At 40.9% G+C, this 13748-nt stretch overlaps 1 protein-coding gene across 2 annotated transcripts in view; it reads right to left on the bottom strand.

The window, feature by feature from the left end:
• Positions 1 to 13409, bottom strand: part of GRM3 (glutamate metabotropic receptor 3) — a 234438-nt gene extending 221029 nt beyond the window's left edge. For both annotated transcript variants that reach the window (XM_067746098.1, XM_067746097.1), the window contains exon 1: positions 12860 to 13409. The gene's annotated coding sequence lies outside the window, so the exon portion shown is untranslated. The remainder of the gene's footprint in view (positions 1 to 12859) is intronic.
• Positions 13410 to 13748: the final 339 nt, after the last annotated feature.

Below are 13748 nucleotides of genomic sequence, written 5' to 3'. Positions count from 1 at the left end.
ACCTTGAGGTGTTATTCACTGGAGCTGGTGGAAATTAGTATTACCAAATGAGATTTCTGCATCCTCTTTTATGAAAATGTCTGAAATGTGTTTCCATTTATGAGAATTCTGGGGACAAGGAAATCTGCCTGGAAGGTGACTTTCTTGGGAAGTTTACTCAACTCGCAGTTTTTATGGTTATTTTTCTCTATCTCTTTTTCACCCAGATCTCACTGTTTAAGGTGCAGTAAAGAGGAGAAAGGTTTGCAGAATGAGGACAGGTTGAGGAATAGGGAAACATCTCACTAGCATTGTTATTAATGGTTTGCTACTTATTTATTTTTTAATTGACGTATAGTTGAATTACAATGTTATGTTAATTTCTGCTGGACAGCACAGTGACTGAGTTATACATACATACATATATATATATATATATATATATATATATATACACACACATTCTTTTTTATATTCTTCTCCATTATGGTTTATCCCAGGACATTGAATATAGTTCCCTGTGCTCTACAGTAGGACCTTGTTATCCATCCATTCTATATGTAATAGTTTGCATCTACTAACCCCAGACTCCCAGTTCATCCCTCCAATGACTTTCCTATTTAAACAGCAATTAAAATATAAATTTATAAATAGGACCCACTGATGTTTTGAGTATAGTAGGATACTGATTCTGACTTGGGATGCTGAATTCCGTCCTCTGTATTGACAAAGGTTACTTGCAGGAACTATATGACTAAAAGGAATTTTAAAGATCACTATCCGATTTTTAAAACGAGGAAAATGAGCTCCAGAGTGATTTAATTAAACCCCTACTCCGTTGATTCAATAAATATTTATTGATCTTCTACTATGTGTGATTTGCTCTGCTGGGTAACAGAGATACAGCTGTGAATGAGCAGGCGTGGTCTCTGTCTTTTTAGTACTTACAGACCCCAGTGGGGAAATAGACAATTATCGTAAAGCACGATGAAGAGAAGTACAGGGAACTTGCGGAGTACACAGCAGCAAGAACTAACCTATTATACTATAGGTGGTCAGAAGTGATATAGAATTCTAATTAAACCCTGAAAATTCAAATTGAGTGTGCCCAGGCTCTGGGAAGTTGCCCAGCTATGGAAAGGCCTGAGGAGAGAGAGGGCAAGGCATTGAAGCCATTCAGTTTGATGGAAAGAAGAGTGAGTTGAAAGGGAGGGGACAGAAAGCTGGAGATGTATGCAGATCCTAGTGGGCCAGGTAAAGCATGTTTTGATTAGCCTGAGGGCAATGGAAAATTTTTGGAGAGTTTTAAGCAGAGGGAAACATGCTCAGATTTGTATTAAGATATTTCCAGCTCTAGCCTGGTGGATGGATTTAGAAGGGGAAGACAAAAGTCAAGGAGGCTGGTGAGAGACTGTGGTGGCTTAACGTGCTGTCTGTGGATAAATGCTATCAAATCATAACCGTGTAGAAGATACTGATTTCATTTCTAAGTCTTGTTTTTAAATCGTCAATACTTTGAATATTACATTTTTTTCCAGCCAAGTTCCTGAAAAATAGCCTTTTAACCCTCCCCCCGTTTCCCTTTATTAAACCAGGGCTTTGATATTGCATGACCCCCTTTCTATTGTAGAAGGAGAAAGACGATGAGCTTAATTGTTTTGGCTGGACTTTTTCACCCAACAGGTAATTCTTACCTACGAGGCACTATTTATCTTTGTGTCAGATTCATTCTGTGTTTTCTATTCCTGTTGCCGCTGCCCTAGTTTAGGTCATCATTACCTGAACTGTTGCCATAATGACCCAACTCATCTCCCTGACTCCCAAACCTTTATTTTCTCATATTTATCTTCACATTGTGCTTTGATTCCCCTGCTCAAATGCTTTCAGAGGCTTTCCTTGGCCTACAGGAGAAATGTTAGCCATTGTTCCATATGCTCTCAGAGCTTTACCTTCCCCTGGCCTGCATACACCCTACTCGTCAACTCAGTCAGGTCACACACTGCTCCCCCAAGAGCTCCCCCTTCCCCATCTCTCTACCCTTGCATAGGTCTACAGTGGCTGTCTCCATTTTCTGAAATCTTAACCATTTTTCAAGGTCCAGGACAGAAGCAAATTTTTCACATGGTACTTTCCATAGTTATGCCAACCACAAGTATTGTTACTCACTCAAGGGTTTCACGGGTGAGCTCCTGAATTTTCCTGTTACTTTAGTTAAATATATGCATAGCTCATCTCTTTTATAAGATTATACATTCTTAGGAAGACACGGTAACTTTTTCTCCTCTGTATCTTCCTCCTCAATACCTTGCCCAGTGCCTTGAAAACAGTGGACATTCAGTAAGGATGTATTTAATTCAATTGATGTCACTTTTCATGCCAAAATTTAAAATTTTTATATGGCATTATTTTGTTTGGGATGCAAAGTGCCTTTAGGAAAATGGTATAATTTATGGATTAAAATTAATATTTTAACAGTAATTCTTATTTTTAAAGTGTGAGATATGAAGGGGAGAAATTAATGTTAATATTTCAGCATGGAAGATACCCAGTGAAGGGAAAAAAGTCTCACCCCCCACACACACACACACACACACACACACACACACACACACACACACACACACACACACACACACACACACACACACTATGAAAGAGAGAGCAAGCCTTAAAAATCTGGGCACCCAGAGATTGTGGAGCTTGTTAGATAAGAACTTATTTCCCATGTCTCCTGCCTATGGCCACCCTTCCCCCTCCATCTTTGGAAGAGTCAGAACTTGAGTTGGTAAGAGGGACAAGAAAGGGTGGAAGAGAACCTTAGGAGCATTGGTGCTTTCTTTCTGAACTTCTGACCTGAAATAGGCTCCTTCTGGGGACAAAGAGGAGATCCAACTCTAAAGTTCAAATTTTTATTTATTATATTCGTTCAGGCATACTAAGTTTGCAAATGGAGACTCCTTTGCAATTCAGGTTTCTTGTTCTATTACATCAGCGTGTAATGTAGCTTACTGAATGCATTTAAAAGGTGCAATGTGAAACAAAATTAATTTGCCTTCTGATTTTATTCTCCAAATTGCTGTTCTATCTACCTATGACTCAGGACAGAACAGGATTTCATGATTCAAGCCCCCAGCTGATGAGTATCACATGAATATTTTGGAAAAAAATTGCGTTGGTAAGACACATGAAAACATCATTAGTATGAACTTAGATGAGGTGAGATTTTTAATTGGCCTTAGAGTTTCGGTTTGTAGAAAGGAAGAAGAAAGTGCATTCTAAATGAAGTTCTGACTTGCAAAGATACTCAAAGTTCTCTTTTGTGGGAGAAATCCGAGTAAAATCTGAGTAAAGGAGAGGCTCATCTTGAGGAAGGAAGGTTGGAAATATACATTAGGACAAGATCTTTGCTTGTAAAGGATCTTGATGGCCAAGCTAGGAAGCTCTGACTTCCTTTTTAAGTAATGAGTTTATCTTTAATGCCTTTTAAACCAAGGAATGGAATGGCAAAGTCAGTTATTCATCAAGATCTGGTAGTAACGTTGCCTTTTCCAACTTTCCCCCTTTTCTTACATCACATCATTATATTTTCTCCGTAACACCTTAGTTCCCTTCTTTATTGCCTGACTCTCACTATTTAGTGGAAGCTGAATGAAAACAAAAATCCTTATAAATTGTTTTTTTGGGGTTGTTTACTGCTGCTGTAACATCTGTAGAATAGAGAGTGGACACGTAATAGGCACTCATTAAATATCTGATAAGTAAATAATACGTGAAGAGGGAGAGATTGGAGGAGATAACCTGTTAGAGAAGTTTGAGAGGCAAGTGCTGATAACCTGGGTTAAGGTTTTGACAGTAGTAGGAGAGAAAAGAACACAGTGTACAGATGAATTATGAAGGTGGAGTTAACAGAGAACCAGACAGAATGGAAATGTCATAGGCAATTCCAAGACTTGGAACCGTCTTTCTGGGAAAATGATGGTGTCCCTTCTAGAATCTAGAAATGTAGGGTAGTGATGGGTTTTTAGCTTTAGCTAGATTTACTGTGTCCGTGGAAGAGTCCCGGGGAAGTACCATTATCAGGTATAAACACTGTAACCATCACAGAGGGTGAGGGAGCCAGGCTCTGCAAGGGACACAGTGTAGTTTTCAGCAGTTGGACATTTTTGTACCTGCCACAGTGTATGTTTTAAAAATTCAAATGTTTTTTTAATGTTTGGGAGAATGGGGGGTGGTGTGGTCTATTTTTTATTGCTTTTCTCTTCAGCAAATCTGTTAAGTGTGGAAAAACAATGAACAAAAAGTTGGCCTAGACCCCCTAGGAAGTAAAGCTGGTGGTCCCGCCTAAGCGTCCCCCTCCCCCCTGCTGCCCGCCCCTCCTTCCACTCTCCAGCATTTTTCCCATGTGGCTCTGAACGCTGCTTAGGAACTATCTTTGGCAGTATTTGTGAGGCTTGCTAGCTTCAGCTAAGCAACCAGTCACTTGAATGAAGTAGAAGCTGAGCGGAGAATGTATAAGAAGTTGCCAAATGAAGTTTTGTTTTGTTTCATTCGCTACTGCTCTGCAGATCCGGAGGGCAAAAGGGATGACTGTGACCAAACAACGTTTCACCACATCCCCTAGCTCACAAGGATCTAGTTCCAAAGACAATTTGAGTTTTAAGTGTGCAGTTACCAAACTAGAAGAATTTCTATTCTCAGAAATAGAAATAATGTTTTCCTCGATGATCCGCTTCCAACACCAGTAACTTCCCTTTCTAACATCTCAGTATTGCCGTTACAAAATACAGCATAAAAGGTCAAAAATGAGGAAGTTTCCTAATAAGAATATCCAAAAGATACGTATTGTACGTGTTTGCATTCTCTTAGTGGAATTTCCTTTAGGTAATAGAAGAAAAATTCCTTTGCAGTGACAACAGTATGAGTTTTCCAAAAAATGAATCTATTCACCCAAGTCATGGAGACTGTGCTCTATTAGCTGAACTTAATTAATTAATTAATTCTCAGGCTCACAGAATTTATTTGAGGCCACTGGTCAATCTAATTAGAGTGGACTTGCTGTGGGGAATAATTTTGTACCGTGATTCCCCACACTCCCGTGCACCAGATTCATAAGTTGAAGCCCTACCCCCAACGTGATGGTATTTGGAGATGGGACCTTTGGGAGGTAATTAGGTTTAGGTGATGTCATGAGCATGCGGGCTCCCATGATGGGATTAGTATCTTTGTAAGAAGAGGAAGAGAAACCAGAGCTTGCTCTCTTTCTTCACCACGTGAAGAATTGTTTAAGAATTGTTTAAGACACCCAGTCTATGGATGTGATATTATAGCAGCCCGAGCTGACAGAAACAGTAGGGTTTCTCAAACTTGAGTATGCATAAGAGCAACCTGGGCGCATATTTGATACATGCGTTCCTGAACCCCAACCTAAAGGAAATTAGTCCGGGATGCATCTGTCCCAGTATTCTTCATTTTAAGTAGACTTCAAGGTGATTCTGAGGTAGGCTCTTCTGGGCGATAATTTGCTAAACACTATTTACAGGGAGGGGAGTGGATAATTGAGGGTGGGAAGGGAAGGGCGAAGGGGAACTGCCCTGGGTCTCTCAGGGTTCTTTCTCTCCTAGTTCATACATCCCAACCCTTTCCCTCTGCGGACCATACTTATCATCATTAGATTCCCTACCTACACCACGTAGCAACAAATACACATTTAGAAGTTTAGAAGGAAAAAAAGTGGGTCGGGTGAGCACTCTATAACACCTCAATGGCTTTCCTAGCAGGGAGTCATTTGTTCAATAACTATAGGAAAGATTGTTTTCCTCTCAAATTTCTGCATCATGTTTGTTCAGGAAATTATAGCCATCGAAGGGCTTTACTCAGGCAAATTTGTAAAATCGGTAAAAATTACAATTGTTCTTTCTGCCACTCCACACCAAACTGGAAGAAGTTAGCTTTTCTGAAAAAAAAATGAACCTTTAAATCCAGTGTGCTGGAGGGTTGGTGAACTACATGGACCTATAAATATATAGTCATTTGTATTTCTCGGGTGAAATACTTTAGGTAAAATTCAGAGAACTTAAGGAACCAAGACAGGTAGTGGAAGAGATTCTTTTGGAGGGAGTTGGGGATTTAACTTTCTTTAAAACATCTTTCCCAAGGGCAGGCCTTGAGCAAAGTCTGTGGAGGATATGTGTTAGGCTCTAAGTCCCACGACTTGACTCCTCATTATTCTGAAGTGAGGTATGGTCTGGCCACCAGTATATCTGGACTTGACAGAAATCACTGGGATTAATGCATTAGCATGTAGAGGGTCTTTGCTTTTTTAGGAAAAATAAGATGCTTCAAAATAGAAACTGTTAATTATATTCTCCAGGTCTCCTTTCCTCCTTGAGACATAAAAATTCCATTTCTGACCTTGTAGTGGCATCTCCCGAATTGGCATGTATTTCGACATATTTTGTGAAAGCAGTTTCTGCTATGTTATATTCACCAACACATGGTGCATGGAAACTGTTAAGCAAAATACACAATATTACTAATAATCTATGCGCTATGTATTATTAACAATGGAAAGAAACTGCTTCCCCCGGATGGAGGGACAGATCTGTGATATCCATTTATGATTTATGTCTATAAAATACTCTAGAGCAAATCCCAAATCAGAGAAGGACTTTCAGGTAAAGACTCCTATTTCAGCTCTTTGGTTGTCTGAAATGAAATACAAATTCATGCAACCAAGACATCAGGTTTTCTGCCTGTGGGAAAGCACCCAGGTCAGAGAATCACGAGGTCTGTGGGTTTTCCCAGGGCCCCACTACTGACTGAGCCTTTGGAATCTCTGGCAGGTGGCTTTGCATCTCTTGTTCTTAGTGTGTTTAAAATTTGAAACCCTCGAGCCCTTCCTTTTTCAAGCTGTTGTCTATATTATGAATAAACGCCCAAATGTGTGAAATGCTGAGAGTTTCTTAGATACAGATGAATGACTATTTCAGCTGGGTAAAGAAATTTCAAATTTGTACTAGTCTACAGAACATTTTTACCAGCTCATTTTCTTGGTGGGAAGTAGTTAGGTCATAAAGAGAGAAATATTTCTGATTCTCATTTTTTTCCCCCTTAGTTCTAATTAACTGTAAATAATTTCTTAGTTTATTTCTTCTGTTTGTGTTTCTTCACCCTTCAGAAGAGATTGTGTCTCTCTGGGGGAGGAGAGAGGCTGAGCCTGTTGAATTCTGTTCCGGATTCCATTTCTCTCACCATGTCTGTCTGTCTGTCTCTCTTTTTTAACCAAAGTATGTCCCTCTACTTGGAGCTCAGAAAATATTCGGTGAATGAAATGAAGTCCCGCATAAAACATAAATTGGGAGGCAAGGTAGCTTAGTAGTAAACAGAATAGGACCTGGGATAAGAAAGTAAGTTTTGAATTCTAGTTCTTGCCTTGTTAACTATCCGAGCTGCAGAAAATGTATCTCTGGGCCTCCATTTCCTCTTCTGTTAAGTGGGGATCATAGCACCTACCTCATAGGGTTTTTGTGAGTATTAAATCAGGTAATGCAATGTTTCTGCAGAGGTCTCAGAACATGGCAATTTGTCAATAATTATCTATTATTATGACATTATGAGAGTTTCATCACCTTACAGCACGTGGCACAGTGTCTCCGTAGGGTGATAGAATATGTATATATGGAATTTAAAATCTAAATACATCTTTTAAATGAAGGAACAGACTTTTTTGTTCAGATGTTAATTCCTGTAACGTCTTCTCTAGAGTTTCAAGTTTGATTTTTGGAATACCTTCAACATGTTTATGAGAGTTTGTGTGTGTTTTAACATTTTTTGTGTGTGTCCCCATTTGTATGTCCTGAATCTTGTTTTGCTTATACTAGGTGCTTAATAATATTTACTCACTGGTTGCTTCCCCATTAGCTACCTTTTCTTTAATCTCTTTTTAGGGTAATCTAATCAAAATGTTATACTCTTAATACTACTCCCATGCTGCATATACGCAAGTTGTAATTTTTTTTCAAACTATGTGTCTAGTATCACGGCTTTGAAATTTTCTCTCTGTCTGGTGCACACCTCTATTCTTCCAACTGAATTTACTGAAATGTCGCGTGTGTGTGGCGGGTTGGCAAAGGCAATATTGTGCAGAGGCAATGATAGTGAAGTAAATTCTAATAAGGAATAAAAACATGAGCTTTCTGTGGAGCTACCTCGCTCTGTATGATTTTATTTCCAAATATGATGCTTTCGTCTATGCTTGTAGAGATTCTGTTTGAATGTTTTCAAGATCTTTTTCTCTCTTCTGTTCCTAAAAGTTCAGTGTACGATTTCCAGCTCAATAAAAAGATTACTCATTTGGTGGAGACATGATACATTCTGTATAGACTCATACTTCTGAGAATGCCTCTGTCCCAGGGAGAAGTCACAAGTATATTAATGGCCTACTTTTCCTATTCCAAGAGAATCAATTTCCCCTTTGTTTCTAAGGAAAATCATTTTGAGGGTACTCACCACTATGTGGTAAGTGGCACTATAAAAACACTTTGGGGCTTCAGAAGAGAGAATACTGGTTTTAAAGTTATTTGTTCCATGCTGTCTAAGTTTATCCCTCTAAAGCTATATTCAGTTTTGGAATGCCACTTCTGCTTTTTGTTTCCCTAACAATCCATGTAAATGTTTCTACATGCGATCTTAATGATCACCAAGCGGTAAAGGAACAGCAGTAAGTTGTGTTTTTAGCTGCTGATTCACCTCACTCTTGATTCTGTATTTTCTGGACTTGCCAAGTGTAACCCAGGAGCTGATTCCCTGATTCCTATCACTCTTCTACTGTCTGGCAGAACTTGCCTTTCAATGCTTGGGACTTGAAGAAACATTTGAGTGGGATGGTGAGTCTACCAAGATATTTGCTCGAGACGCTTAAGGAATCCTACACAAGGATGTCTTGGAAGCAGATTGTAAGTGAACAAAGTGAAAACCTGTTCCTCTCTTGTGGTTATTACAGCCTTTTCTATTTTTAAAGTAACCTTCACATATGGTACCTCCATATAAATCTAAATAGATTCCATATTGATGTATGCATGATTTGAGCTTACTTTTCATGATACAGCATAGTGATAAATTCACGCCTAATTCTGCTGGCTTTTCAGATTGTTTTAGCAGGAAGGGGCTACTATATTCTAATAGAATTGCTCTATCATGTTAATGTATGCATTTAACTATCAATACCTACACTATTATATTCCTAGCACATTCTATTAATTATGGAAATCACTTTCATTTCAATAGTGGAATTTACATGCCAGCAGCTTCTGGGGCTCAGTGGAGCATCAGACCAGCATGTCACAGAACTCCCTTGTAGTGTGGGCGTTGACAGGGTTCTGTTGACATCACATTTGCAATGAAAATGTCTCATAAATGTGCACCCACATAGAACATTACTTATTTCAGTATTCACATAGGTCATGAATGTCAGAGATGAAAAGTTTCCTCACACTTACATTACTAAAATAAATTATTGGGAATATATAATCACACACATACATATGAATGACCTGAAAGATGTATCTTAAATATTTAGAAAAGATGTCCAGATATAAAACTGTCACCTTTGGGTTCTCTCCTGTAACTCTATAAAGCTTTTGTATTTTACAAGTCCTGTATAAAGGGTGGATGAAGGCTGTAAATCAGGCAAGAGAATGGACTGGTCCAGAGGGGTTACAATAGGGGATAAGTAACAAGATCAAATGGCACCAGAGGAACATGAGGCTGAATATCGCAGCAAAGTTTTTGACAGGGAGAACTATTAGACTGTGAAATAGTCTTTCAAGGGTGCTAGAAGAAGTCATTACGTGAGCCATTTAAAATCAGACTGCACTGAAGTACTCCAAAATACGGTGTGCTATGGGGACCAAGCCTACATTAGAAGAAGAAGGAGGGGGATGACCTAATAGTTTCTACCTTCTCCATGACGACTATGATTGTACTCATTTTATGTGTACAGTCTTGGTGGATAATCTTCTACAATTTTATGCTACTTCTTCGGAGCAATTTCAACAAATTCATGTAATGCAGAATTTAGCAGAGTCTCTGGAGAGACAAAAATCCACACTAAACTGAGTGTAAAATAGCAAAGTGAGACAACTATGGGTAAACATTACTACTTCTTTGGGGAGTAAACCCTGGAGAAAACAAGTCTTACCCTGGAACTCGGGCCGTATTCAAACATGCATAAATGCATACTGTGCTGGCTTTCAATGGATATTAGGTAGTAATTTTCTTTTGTTTAATGGTATCTTGGGACCATGTTGAGTGCAGGACAACAAAATGAAACATTTCATCCCCAAGATAGTGGGCTATATTTTGGCAGGAGGTAGCTACAACCCTGGAGAAAGAAATCAAGTACCATATTGTGACTGATATCTATTAGAATGGACAAGAAAGAGAAAATGGTTTAATTTGATAAAAAGAGCTTGACATAAAAGGAGAAAAAGTTACCCAGGGAAGTTGTAAAAATGTGATTGCTGGGAATCTTTCAAAATAAGACTGTCCTCACTCTGTGTGGTTCTGGTTGATCACCTGTCATGAAGTAGAGAAGTGAGACAGGTGACCTTTTGCCAATTATCCTAGTTCTTTCATTCAATAAAAATATTAATTTAAGTTTGATAAAAAATAAAGATCACTGCATTTTATGCTATCTTTGCATTTGTTTAACTTACCAATTTTAATTGCAGTGACATAAAATCAGAGGTGGGCTCATTTTGATGTTTGGTGATTGTAGGGGTAAATCATCTGACTTACCCTTGTTTCTTTTCATGTGTACACTGCAACTTTTAAAAAAGACCATAGGATATATTTTCATTATTTATAATATCTTCTTTTTTGGTAGCCTTCCATACCTTTTCTCAATGTATTGATTAGATATTTCTGAAGTCTGACAAATTCCATTCAGTTAAATCAAGGGGTGACTCTCTCTCCCTGTCTCCAAATTTAATCTATTCCTTGTGTTGGCATACTTTTCTGCAAGTTGAGTTTCACATTTCCTTGGTGTGAATCTAGCTCACAGAACAAGAGGTTTTATGAGTAGGGTTTTTTTTTGGGGGGGAGGGGCTTATCAATTCTAAAAGTTATTTGTACCATTTATCATTCTCTTTAGCCCAATGAATGTAGATACTATGAAATTTTCATTGTCTTATTTGTGAAAATATAAATTTCAAGACTTCTCCTGTTTGCATCCTGAGCACCTGTGTTACTCTGAACAGAAATCAAGGCAGCCTTAGGGCAGGTCTATTCAAAATACCCAGGTACCTCCTGCTGGGTGATCAGAACTTGAAAGGATGAACAGCTAAAACCTACAGGTGTGAGAAATCTTTGTAAATACCAGACACTCACATGATGGAAGGGAATAGATCAGTTTATTAAAGTCTGGTGTATAATACTTCCAAAATCTATTCAAATTCTTTTGGGCTGTTTTGAGGAAAATGTGCATAGCACTATAGAAGTATTAACAAATAGAGTCTCCTAAACATCTTTGGTAGGAAGTGTGTAATCTACCTGAGTTTAGGGTATTGGCAGTCTAAATGGTTTTGTCATGCCTATATTACATATATTTACATGAACAATTAGAGTCCGGGTAACAGCCTTAAAATATGTGATCAGATAATCCAAAGCAGACTTAAATTTAGGAAAATGAATAATATTTCTCTACAAATCGATGCTTTTTTTTCTTCCAAAGAAACACAACATAGCGCTAATGAACACTTCTAAGATCATGTAGCACAGATAAATTTAAGGCAAGAAACTTAAAGTAATGAAGTGCTTCTGAGATCCTTAACTCACACTAATCTCAGCTTTGACTATACTGATATGTAACTATCTCGCTGTGTAGGTCAAACATATCACTATTCAAATAACAGTATAAATAACTTTATTAGTAAATTAGCTGAGCACTTGAGCACAGACCATTAGAAGTATACAGTTTTATTGTTTGTTATTAAAATTCACAATGCTTTGAAATACTTAAAAGGCAGGGGCATGTCCCCTTAAGATATCTACCTGAGAGTGCTATACCTTTGGGAATCTACGTTTGCTAATCCAGGGAAGGAACTAGAAGGAAATCTAAATGAAATCCTTAAGAAACCAGCTTATTGGATCTATTTCCTAGTCTATTTCTGGATCGCGAATCTCCCGCCCTCTCTGTGTTATCTCACTGTCAGATAAGAAACTGGAACAGGATCGATGAAGAGATAGGCTCCCCGTCTGGCTTTTCGATTTTTTCGCTCAAGCCAAAAGGAGCAAAGGACATCGAGTTAGGGATCCTTGCCAAACCTGCTTGCAGGAGAGCAAACCTCTGGCCGCCTCTGGCAGCAGAGCGTCTCCCAGAAGCGGCGAGGACCAGGTCCCACTGACCGCTGCCCACCTCGCCTGGCAACCTCGCACCCACAGGAAGGAAACCGCCCTTGTGGCAGCCAGTCGGTCGCACGGTTTCCAGTGCACAAAGCGTACGGAATCCCCGATTAGAAACCTGTCCTGAGCCCAGGGCAGGGCTGGAGGTGGTTGGCTCATGAGACTGCTCTCCCTGGGCGTCTGCGAGCGCTAGTTAGTCCCTCCACCTCTCCAGCCCTGGGCACCCTGACCGCAGATCTGTGCTCTGAGCTCTGCCTCCCTCCCGGAGACATAGACGAGCGCGCGCAGACACAAACTCTCACTCACGCACACCCACCTTGCCTCTGGCCCCCATCCTTCCCACCCCCGGCAGAACAGTAGGGACTGGTCCGGGCTCTGCCTCAACTTTCCCGGCTGAGCCTGCGCCACGCGGCACCCGAGCCTCCGCGCCCTCACTGGGCGCCCTCCAGAGGGGCACGTCCTCCTCTGGGCCCCTTACCTCGAACCGCCAACTCCCGGCAGGGACTGGAGCTGACCGTGGTGGCAGCGGCGGCGGCCGAGCCTGCACCCGGGCTCTGGCTCATGGTTGGTCCTCCTCATTCGACACAAAAGAGGTAGCTTGCTGGCTTTGTCCTTTCCCAATCCAAGGGAGAACTTATTTTGCCCCCGAAATGGCCAACTTGTGCGCGCCGCTTCCTGTCACAGTGCCCCCTGCCCCCGCCCCCTCCAGGCTGCGTGCTGGACCACTGCCTGGTGGTAGAGCATCCAGGCTTCCGAGTCAGTGGGGAGTGGGAAAAGGGAGGGTGGGAGGAGAAGAGAGGCAGGAGGTTGGGAAAAGGGGGGACCCAGTGGTCTTCCGAGGAGGGGAGGGGAGCAGTTCCCAGCTGAGTGCCTCTCCTCTGTACAGGCAAACCCACTTCCCAGGCTTGGAAGCAACTTTCCTTCACCTTGGCCGGGCTGAATTCTTCGCATCTAATTGGGACTCTCGGCAGAGGCACGGACCTTCTGGCATTCTCTCCTTCTCATTTTCTCTTTCTCCTTTCCTCCCTTTCCCTCTTCCTCCCTCCCTTAACAGGGGTGTATCTGCAGAGTCTTCAGTGAGCCAGGGTACCTAGACGAGCAGATTATTATACAGAAAGCCAGGGCGGTTTTGCTGGCGGCTTCACGTCTGTTTGAAAGCCTTAGGCAGTGCCTGCAAAGGTTGGTGAATTTCGGAGGGGTTGGGTGAAGGGGAGTGGGGCGGCAGGGAGGTCGTCGGCTCTAACTTTGAAGCTCTGCTAGAGCCCTTGGCCTGCGGGGGAACCTGGACTGTCAGCCCTGGAAGAACTCTCCTGTGGTCCCCGAGCAACCGGGGGACCGCATGCTGGAGGAGAAAGAGGGAGCGAGCC

The sequence above is a fragment of the Pseudorca crassidens genome, chromosome 8 (assembly GCF_039906515.1).
Source record: "Pseudorca crassidens isolate mPseCra1 chromosome 8, mPseCra1.hap1, whole genome shotgun sequence".
Taxonomy (NCBI): domain Eukaryota; kingdom Metazoa; phylum Chordata; class Mammalia; order Artiodactyla; family Delphinidae; genus Pseudorca; species Pseudorca crassidens.
This window is presented reverse-complemented; position numbering and strand designations above follow the sequence as displayed.